The sequence below is a fragment of the Vulpes lagopus genome, chromosome 2 (assembly GCF_018345385.1).
Source record: "Vulpes lagopus strain Blue_001 chromosome 2, ASM1834538v1, whole genome shotgun sequence".
Classification (NCBI taxonomy): Eukaryota; Metazoa; Chordata; class Mammalia; order Carnivora; family Canidae; genus Vulpes; species Vulpes lagopus.
In genome coordinates, this window is record NC_054825.1 from 159,205,795 (window position 1) to 159,217,258 (window position 11,464).

The following is an 11,464-nucleotide window of genomic DNA, read 5'->3' on the forward strand; positions in this document are numbered from 1 at the left end:
AGAAGATAAGAAAGTGGAGAAGCAGAGAGATAGACAGTGGACATTCCTTGAGGCAGAGGCAGGCAGCAATCAGCAGAGGCCGAGATCTCATCCCTGCCCACGGTGGCTTCCCAGGCTGGGGGCAGCCTTATTGGAACCCAAAAATTAGAATACAGGTATTATAATGAAGGTGGCACAGGGTAAGGTGGCCCCCAGAAGAGGGAGTGGCTAACTAGCAATCGTGTTTAGTATATTCTAGTTGTGAGGGAAAGCCAGGAAAGCCTCACAAACCATACTTAGAAGGGAGGTTGTGAGGGAGTTTGCAAACTGCAGGAAGTGTTTCTCAGTAGAATCCAGGTGGCCCCTGAAACCTGGCCCATAATGGTCTAGTGCCTTTGTCTGCTGGGTGACAGAGCCAGGCTGCAAAGTTCTCCATTGCCATAAAGGGGTTGGACATTATCCTGAGGATGCTGGGGAGCCATGGAAGGTTCTTGAGCAGAGAAGAGAAGACTGAGGCAGTGGCACTGTGTACAAAGAGGAAGGAGGTATAATGATAATGACCATTAGCATATCTTTAGTGCCAAGCCCTGCCCAGCGACCCCAAGAAAAACACATCTGGAATAATGCGAAGCGTCCCACTTCCAAAAGAGATTCCAGAAGATCCAGAGCTTTCAAATCGGCAAGACTTGAGTTTGAATCCCCTCTCTGCCACTTAAGAGCTGGGTGCCTACATGAGCTTCCCATGGCTGCTGTAGGGCCGCCCAGGTGGCTCAGCAGTTTAGTGATGCCTTCAGCCCAGGGTGCGATCCTGGAGACCTGGGATCGAGTCCCACGTCGGGCTCCCTGCATGGAGCCTGCTTCTCCCTCTGCCTGTGTCTCTGCCTCTCTCTTTCTGTCTCTTATGAATAAATAAATAAAATCTTTAAAAACTAATAATAACTCCCAATGGCTGCTGTAACCAAGTACCAAGTATATCATGGCTTAAGATACATGAATTTTTTTTTTTTTTAAGATTTTATTTATTTATTTTGAAAGACACAGGCAGAGGGAGGGAGAAACAGGCCTCTTGCAGGAGCCTGACATGGGTCTGGATCCTAGGTCTCCAGGATCACACCCTGGGCTGAAGGCAGCGCTAAACTGCTGAGCAACTTGGGCTGCCCAAGGTACACAAATTTAATAGCTCATAATTCTGGAGGTCAGAAGTCCAAATCTCATGGGCTGAAATTGAGGTGTCCGTAGGGCTGGTTCCTATGGAGGCTCCAGGGAGACTTCATTTTCCTGCCTCTGGAGGTAGCGGCATCCCTTGGTGTGTATCTCTTCCTCCATTTGCAGAGCGCCTCATTCTAGCATCTGCTTCTGTCATCACGTCTCCTTCTCTGACTCCAGTAGTGCCCCCTCTGTCAGTTATAAGGACCCGATGACTGCATTGGGCTCATCCAGATAATCCAGAAGTCTCTCAGCTCAAAATCCTTAATTTAATCATATGTGCGAAGTCCTTTTTGCTACATAATGTACTGTAGTCACATGTCCTGGGGATGAAGATGTCAACATTTTGGGGACCACTATGCTGTCTCCCACAGTGTCCCTGGGTAGGGGCTTCAGTTCCTTCCATATGTAAAAATAGACCACGTAAAATCACTCTGGAGACGGCCTTCCTGGTGGTACTAAGAAAACCACAGCCCCCAAATGGTGTCACTTATGGTAAGGGCCCCAGTCAGCAAACCAAGACTTAATACCTAACCTAAGAGTAGTTTCAGCCTCTGCCCCTCCCCCATGGTAACATTTAATTAGGCCACCTGGAATCTCGGGTTAGCAGGAGGAAATGTACTGATAAGACCCTTTCATTCCCCTTAGGGAGGACAACCTTGCCTGAAACAATGCGTTCTTTGCTAATACTTTTCTTTGTTCTGCTCCCTATCTACCTTTAAAAACCCTTTCTTTTGGGTGGCTGGACAGAGCTCCCCTTCCTTGCTAGACAGGATGCTGCCCGATTCATCAATCACCTAATAGAGCCAATTCCAATCTTTAAGAGGTACCTGGCTAGGGGAGCCCTGGGTGGCTCAGTGGTTTAGTGCCTGCCTTGCACCCAGGGCATGATCCTGGGGTCCCGGGATCGAGTCCCGCATCGGGCTCCTTGCATGGAGCCTGCTTTTCCCTCTGCCTGTCTCTCTGTCTCTCTGTCTCTCATGAATAAATAAAAAAGTCTTTTTAAAAAAAAAGAGGTACTCAGTTAAAGTTTTGCTATTTAAGCTTGTGGTTGTCTCCCCAGCTCTGCCTCTTGTGGTTGGTGTGACCGGAAGCAGGTGGCTTTCTCTCTCTGTGCCTTGGTGTCCTCATCTATGAAGTGGGGACACTGAGAGTAAGTACCTCAGGGGCCCGTGGTGGGAACTGAGAGTCCACATAAGGTGCTCAGAACAGCATCTGATGTGTTTGTGTTCCTAAGAGGTAGATGTGGTCAGCATTGCCATTATCTGAGAGTGTGTAAGAATCAAAGGGGGAAAAAAGGCATGATCGGCCTCTGATGAGGGCCTGGCCTATGGTTATTGCTCAGTGCAGGACTGTTTCTCCTAGCAGAGTATGGTTTAACTGCTCCTGGCAGAAGGGGCATCAGAGTTCCTGGGGGTTTTCTTGGTGGTGGTGGTTTTGTGTGCATATGTGTGTGATTGCCATTTAGCAAACACTGATTGAGACCCACTGTGTGCCAGCCACTGTTCCAGACACCAGAGATAGAGCAGTGAACACGCAGACAAAAATCACTCCAGTGGAGTGAAACAAGCAAGTTCCACCCTGCCCCCAGCCCCAAACACCTCTCCTCCCAGTCCCCTCTGGGTTCCAGAGGTAACTGGTAACTGTTACTGTACCAGTTATTGGTAACTGGTAACTGTTCCAGCCAATGGCTCAGCATCTTTCTCCTGAATCCTTCATTCACTCGGGAAACATCCCCCTGACTTCCCTGCGTTCACAGGCATGGATCCGATCTAGCCCCTACCTTCAAGGGGCTCCCTGTGTATCCCGGGGATCTGTTCCTGAAGGAACACAGGACAACCAAATGCTAACTGGTGCCCACTCTGTCCCCGCACCTTACCCCAAACTTGGCTGTGCCTGTCTAATTTCTACTCCTCTCTCGAAGATGCTAACCTTCAGGTGACCCAAGGCAAGACTCTTCCCCCACCTCCCTGTGTTGGCACAGAAGCTAGGTTTACAGGTATCGCTCTGGTGGCTGCATGACATCCTTGGGACATCTGTGAGAGGACTGGTGGGCTACTTTCAATTTGGAAATAGTCCCCTCCCACTGTGTAGGCTGAGGAACTGGATTATTCTGGAACCTTCCAGAAACAGGTGCTTCCTTAGCCAGGCTCAGCCCAGGGCAAGAGGCTGCCTGTGGCCTTCCTCTGGCTAAGATGATACTGCACTTCCGTGTTTAGGAAACTGCTTCTGGTTGGTGGTGAGGACTTTTTTTTTCCACCTGTGCAGTGGTTCTCTGCTTTCTCCTCTGTCAAAGCGAGGATCCTAATGGTGCCCCCATCACATGCTTGTGAGGGTTCAGGAGGGAGCCCGTGGGAGTCCACAACTGCCGCAGTGCCTGGCACTTAGTCAATGCTGTCTACAGTCAGGTATTAACATTGTTGGGTCCTCCGAGTCACATTCAGTATTTCTGAGAACCTGTGTCACTTCGTAGATGCTTGGAGCTCACAGCATCTTGCTGTGTTAAATTGGCCTCCAGAAGCAAATGTTGCGGAGGTGTTAGCAATACAAAAGATTTATTAGGGCCGGTGGGGGGCATGCCAGTGAAAGATAAAGGGGAGGGGATCCCTGGGTGGCGCAGCGGTTTGGCGCCTGCCTTTGGCCCAGGGCGTGATCCTGGAGACCCGGGATCGAATCCCACGTCGGGCTCCCGGTGCATGGAGCCTGCTTCTCCCTCTCCCTCTGCCTATGTCTCTGTCTCTCTCTGTCTCTCTCTCTCTCTCTCTCTCTCTCTCTCTCTCTGTGACTATCATAAAATTTAAAAAATTGAAAAAAAAAAAAAAAGAAAGATAAAGGGGAGAGGGAGCAGGACTTTGCTGGGAAGTGGGTCGACCACCTGTGGCATAAGAGGGGGAAGGGAGGTGTGCATAGGAAGAGCTTAAGATGGTGCAGCTCTGAGGAATCTCAGCCAGCACACAGCGGAGGTGAATTGCAAGAATTTCTTTCTTTTTCTTTTCTTTTTTTTTTTTCAAAATTTTTATTGCAAGAATTTCTTGTCACAGGTGCCTAGAAACAGAAAGTAGACTGGTGGTCTGGAGGGAAGGGTACATGAGGAGTGATTGCTTAATCACTTCTTTTTGGGGGCAATGAAAATATCTAGGAAGCAGATAGAGGTTAGGCAGTTGCACAACAGTGTGATGGTACTAAATGCCACTGGCTTGTATGCCTCAAAATGGTTAAAGTGGTGCATTTTGTGGCATGTGAATTTTACTTCCATTAAAAAATGAAAAGAGGGACGCCTGGGTGGCTCAGTGGGTTAAGCGTCTGCCAAAATTGATTTTGGCTCTGGTCCTGATCTCAGAGTGTTCTGCACTCAGCAGGGAGTCTGCTTCTTTCTCTCTTCCTCTTCCTCTGCCCTTGCCTCCCACTGCTTGCACATGGGCTCACGTGCCTGCACGCTCTCTCTCTCTAAAAATGAATAAAATCTTTGAAAGAAAGGAAGGAAAGAAGAAAAAGAAGAAAGAGAGAGAGAAAGAAAGTTTGCCGTTGGAAGAGCCACATTATTTGGGAATGGCCAGGCCCTAGTACTTCCCCTCCCCTTGCCCTGATGCTTAGTCACGGTTGGGGGCTGCCAGAGAAGAACATGACCTTGATCCAAACAAAATAGTAGTTGTGGGTATTGCACCTGGGGACCGTCCTCCAAAGGCACTCTTCACAGCTGATTAAGTTCTTTCTTCAAGGGAGATCCACCATGGCTACCATGCTGCCCAATATCACTCAGCTACTGAGTGGAGGAGCTGGTGGTGTCAGAGCACAGGTCTGACTGATTCTAAAACGTGGTTCTTAAAAAAATAAAAAAATAAAAATAAATAAAACGTGGTTCTTGGGAACGCCTGGGTGGCTCAGCAGTTGAGCGTCTGCCTTCGGCTCGGGTTGTGATCCTGAAGTCCTCGGATCAAGTCTTGAATTGGGCTCTCTGTGGGAAGCCTGCTTCTCCCTCTGCCTATATCTCTGCCTCTTTCTGTATGTCTCTCATGAATAAATAAATAAATAATTTTTTAAATGTGGTTTTTCCCATTTTTCCATTCTCCTTAAATCTCCCATCCTCTCATCTCTCTTTTCATTCCCAGGCCATGAGCATGTTATGTATCTTCCTGTTTTAGACCTTTGAGGTCTCTCAACAAGGTTTTTACAGATTTTCCTTGAAGACGTTTTGTATATCTTTTGTTAGGTTTATCCCCCCTTGCTGGATATTTATAAATACCCTCTAGCCATATTTATTTAAATTTTTATTTTAGAACTGTTAGTTGTACAGAAAATGGTTAACTTAGCAGATCTGAATCAGCTGTCCCGCTTGCAAGATTTGCCTTTGGCTGGTGTCTGGGGACTTGGCTGTTGAACTATTCTGTGTGGCTCACTGTGCCTGGATTGTTTGTGCAAATCATGTGGTTAATGCTGAATGCCTGCTTTCCTTCTGGGAGTCTGGAATTTTGTTGCACCCTAGTGATCAATCATCAATAAAAAAACCTTGAGAGCTGAGTCTAATGGGCTCCCTTAGGCAAAAAACATCATACACATTTTTCTGCATTAAAAAAAAAAAACAAAAACATTTAGGGGATCCCTGGGTGGCTCAGCAGTTTAGCAACTGCCTTCAGCCAAGGGCATGATCCTGGGGTCCTGGGATCGAGTCCTGTGTCAGGCTCCCTGCATGGAGCCTGCTTCTCCCTCTGCCTGTATCTCTGCCTCTCTCTCTCAGTCTGTGTCTCTTATGAATAAATAAAATCTTTAAAAAAATTTTTATTTTTTTTTATTTTTTATTTTATTTATTTATTTTTTTTTTTTTTTTATGATAGTCACAGAGAGAGAGAGAGAGAGGCAGAGACATAGGCTGAGGAAGAAGCAGGCTCCATGCACCGGGAGCCTGATGTGGGATTCGATCCCGGGTCTCCAGGATCGCGCCCTGGGCCAAAGGCAGGCGCCAAACCGTTGCGCCACCCAGGGATCCCCTTTAAAAAAAATTTTAAACATTTCTTTCTTTATTTTAGAGAAAGATAGAGTGTATGTGAGGGGGGGGGGGACAGAGGGAGAGGGAGAGAATCTCAAGCAGACTCCATGCCCATAGAGGAGCCTGACACAGGGCTCCATCTCGTGACCCTGAGATCATGACCTGAGCTGAAACCAAGAGTCGGATGCTCAACCAACTGAGTCACCCAAGCATCCCATGTTTTGTTACATTTTTGTTTGCGGAAAGAGTGAGCTCTGTGTGATCCTCATGAAGGGAGAGAGCATGAGGAAAACCGCATATGAACCCTCTGGTCTTGGCCTGTGACTTTTGCTGTAATAAAGCTTAGCCATGAATACAACTCTATACTGAGCTCTATGAGTCCTAGTGAATTTCCAAAAATGGGTGGTTTGGGGTGCCCCCAACACACAGGTAAAAAAATAGATAATTGATGTTTATATATTGATTTTGTAACCAGCGCCTTGCTAAATTCCAGCATTGATTTTGACATTTTATCAGGAGCTTCTTTTGAATCTTCTAGGTACATAACCAAATCTGTGATTTTTTTTTTAAAGGATTTTATTTATTTATTCATGAGAGACACAGAGAGAGGGATGCCTAGGTGGCTTGGCGGTTGAACATATGCCTTTGACTTGGGTCATGACCCTGGGGTTCAGGGATTGAGTCCCACGTTGGGCTCCCTCGGGGGATCCTGCTTCTCTCTCTGCCTGTGTCTCTGCCTCTCTCTCTGTCTGTGTCTCTCATGAATGGATGAATAAAATCTCTAAAAAAAAGGGAGACAGAGACACAGGCAGAGAGAGAAGCAGGCCTGATGCGGGACTTGATCCCACAAACCTGGATCATGACCTAAGCCAAAGGCAGACACTCAACCACTGAGCCACCCAGGCCTTCCTCAAATATGTGATTAATAGCAGTTTTGTTTCTGTCTTTTCCATTCTTATACCTTTTTTCCTGTTTCTTGCCTTACTACACTGGCTGTGTCTTCAGAACAGTGCTGAATGTAGTGCTAAGGGGACATCCCTGTCTATTTCCTGATTTCAAGTAAAAAGCTTTCAGTGGGGCAGCCCGGGTGGCTCAGCGGTTTAGCGCCGCCTTCAGCCCAGGTTGTGATCCTGGAGACCCGGGATCAAGTCCCACATTGGGCTCCCTGCATAGAGCCTGCTTCTCCCTCTGCCTGAGTCTCTGCCTCTCTGTGTGTGTGTCTTTCATGAATAAATAAATAAAATCTTAAAAAAAAAAAAAAAGCTTTCAGTGTTTCCCCATTAAATATGAATTTTCTCTAGATTTTTTTAAATTGTGGTAAAATATACATAACATAAATTTTGTCCTTTTAACCAATTTGAAATGTACAGTTCAGTGGCATTAAGTACATTCACACTGTTGTGCAACCATCCCCACCATCCATCTCCAGAACTTCTTCATCACCTCAAACAGAAACTTTATACACATTAACTAATGACTCCCCACTTCCTTCCCGCAGCCTCTGGCAGCCACCACTCCACTTTCTGTCTCCATAAATTTGGTGCTACCAGGTACCTCATGTTAGTAGAATCATACAATATTTTTATATGTGTGTCTGGCTTATTTCATTTAGGAAAGTGTTTTCAAGGTTTATCTGTGCTGTAGCCTATGTCACAATTTCCTTTCCACGTTTTGTTTATTCATTTATCAGTTGATAGATACTTGGGTTAGTTCCACCTTTGGCTACTGTGAATAATGCTGTGATAAACATCCACATACAAGTTAGTTCTTTCTTTTTTTCTCTCTTTTTTAAAGATTTTATTTATTATTTGAACTCCAATAAAACATTTTTAAATATATATATTTTTTATTTATTATTTGAGAGAGAGAGAGAGAAAGCACAAACAGGGGAGAGGGCAGAGGGAGAAGCAGACTCCCTTGGTGAGCAGGGAGCCCGACGTGGGCCTCCATACCAGGACCCTGAGATCATTACCTGAGCCAAAGGCAGATGTTTAACTGACTGAGCCACTCAGGAGCCCCCCCAAACTTTTATTTTTTATTTTTATTTTTATTATTTTTTTTTTTTAAAAAGCTCTTTCCTTTTTTTTTTTTTTTTTTTTTTTTTTTTTTAATTTTTATTTATTTATGATAGTCAGAGAGAGAGGCAGAGGGAGAAGCAGGCTCCATGCACCGGGAGCCCGATGTGGGATTCGATCCCGGGTCTCCAGGATCGCGCCCTGAGCCAAAGGCAGGCGCCAAACCACTGCGCCACCCAGGGATCCCCAAACTTTTATTTTTTAGATTTTAGTTTTAAGTAGTCTCTACAGCCAATCCTGAGATCACAACCTGAAATCAAGAGTTGCACGCTTCACCCACTGAGCCAGCCAAGCACCCCAACTTATAAGTATTCTTTATATATTCTAGATTACAAATCTTTAACCAGATACATGATTTGCAAAAATGTTCTCCCATTCCATGAATAACAATCCTCTTCTGAGGGCCCTCTCTTTCCTTCAGAGTCAAGCTTCTTTCATTGTGATTTGTTTAATCATTCATTAAATCTTCATTAAATGCCAGCGCTGTGCCAGGCACCACCTTTGACATTGAAAACTCAGCTGTGAACAGAACAAGGGCCCCTGCCCTCCTAAAGCTTCTGTTCTAGCTGGGGAGAAGGACAGTGAACAAATAATGTCAGGTAGAGGTTGGTGCTGTGCAATACCGGCTTTGTAGTCGTGTGAGCTATGAAGTGGTGCAGGGCCTAACATTGGTTTAATGCTCTGCTGTTACCATCTTGAAATTCTTAGAAATTTTTGGGGCAGCCCGGGTGGCTCAGCAGTTTAGTGCTGCCTTCAGCCCAGGGCGTGATTCTGGAGACCCCAGATCAAGTCCCATGTTGGGCTCCCTGCATGGAGTCTGCTTCTCCCTCAGCCTCTGTCTCTCTCTCTCTCTGTCACTCATGAATGAATAAATAAATTTTTTTTTAAAGAAATTCTTAGAAATTTTTGAACAAAAGCTTTGAATTTTCATTTTGCTCTGGGACCCACAAATTATGTAGCTGGTCCTGGGGCTCTGAGGCAAGAGAGCAGAGTAAGGGGATAACTGGGGTAGTTCGGCTCTTCCGCCAGACTCTTAGGGAAGGTCACCTTGAGGAAGTGACATCTGAGCAAACACTTAAAGCAGATGAGAGAGTGAGCCCTGCAGATAGTTGTAGGAGGTAGATTTCCTAGCAGAGAGTACAGCAAGGAACGGTCTTACTTCCATCAAGGAGACCAATGGGATAATAATAGGGTGAACAATTCAGAGAATAGTTAATAATTAAGATCAGAGGAATAATGAGGGGATGGGCACCGTAAGGATGTTGGATTTTAATCCAGGTGCATATCTATTAACCATAGTAGCATAAAACAATAAGAATTTGTCATCTCACATAGTTTCTGAGGGTCCAAAATTCAGGACCAATTTAGCTGGCTGGCTCTGGCTTGGGGTTGCTCTTCAGGTTGTAAGCAAGATGTCGACTGGGGAACAGTCTGGAGATAGGAGGATCATTTCCAGGGTGGTTCACTCACATGACACTCAAACTCTTGACAGGAAGCTTCAGTTCCTCTCTGGCTATTAGCACAAACTTGGTTCTTTGCCACATGACCTTCTCCATAAGGTGGACTTGACAGCCTTTCAGCATGGTGCTGAGCTCCCCCAGAGGAGTGATTAAAGAGATGGCAAGGATGGAAGCCATCATGTCCTTAGTGAGCTAGCCTTGGACATACCATTGTGTTTGCAATATCCTTCGCATGGCACCAGCCCAGCCCTATTCAGAGTGGAAGGAGGTGCACAAGGTTTTGAATTCCACTGCGGGTCACTGGAAGTCATCTTGGAAGCTGACTAGGGGTCATCTTGGAGGTCACTGGGGGTCATCTTGGAAATGTGAATACACCAAGGTGTGAATTCATTGCAAAACTTTGAGCATGATCACAATGATATAGGTAGATTGAGTCATGTACGTGTACATATGCATATACATAGGTATATACATGGCATAGATGTTTATGAACTAACATATAGTATATAATACATTTTATTCTATCATTACATACATTCAGTCATTACATAAGTCATACATGAAAACAGAGAGACAACTCCCCCCACAACCCCTTTTTTCCCCAGCTTTATTAGAGTATGATTCACAAAAACTGTATATATTTAAAATATACAGTATAATGGCTCGATATATGTACACACTGTGCAGTGATCACCACAATCAAGCTAATTCACACATCCCTTACCTCCCATCACCAGTTGCCTTTTGCCTGTGTGTGTGTGTGTGTGGGGGGGGGTTATGATCTACCCTCTTAGCAAACTTCAAGTATACAATACAGTACTGTTAACTCATCATTCATTCCTCTCCTAACTGTAAGTTTGTACCCCTTGCTCAACGTCTCTCCTTGCCTCCTCAACCTCTGGTAACCACCTTCCAACCCCTGCTTCTGTGAGTTTGACTTTGTTTAGATTCCACACACATGTGGGATCGTACAGTATTTGCTTTTCTGTCTGTCTTATCTCATTCAGCAGCATGTCCTCCAGTTTCTTCTATTGTGTTGCAGATGGCAGGATTTCAACCTTTCTCACAGCTGAATGATATTCCATTATATATGCACATGCCCTAACTTTTCTTCTGTCATTGATCTATCGACCAGAACTTAGGTGGTTTCCATGTTGAGGCCATTGTCAATAATGCTGCAATTAACATGAGAGTGCAGGTATCTCTTTGCAATAGTGTTCATTTTCTTTGGATATATATCCAGAAATGAGATTGCTGGATGATACCACATCTCTATTTCTAATTTCTTAAGGATTCACAATATCATTTTTCCATAGTGGATACACCTGTTTACATTCCCTTCGACAGCCACAAGGGTCCCCTTTGTTCCACATCCTGGTCCTCAATCATGTAATTTATATACACATATAAATAAATACCCCTTTTCCCTCGAAGTATGGTCATCCTGAATTTACAAAAGTTTTTTGTTTTAAGATTTTACTCATTTATTTGACAGCGAGAGAGTAAGCATGAGTGCAGTGGAGAGAAGGGAGAGCAGAGGGAGAGAGAGAAGCAGACTCCTTGCTGAGCCGGAAGGCCAATGTGGGCCTTGATCCCAGGACTTTGAGATCATGATCTAATCTGAAGACAGACGCCTGACTGACTGAGCCACGCAGCCACCCCTTGAATTTACAGTTTTATAACAAGTTTTCCCCTTAAAATAAGCCATAAGTAACTTGGAAGTTACTAAGGCTACAATGTCCCCCCAGTGTGTTAATGTG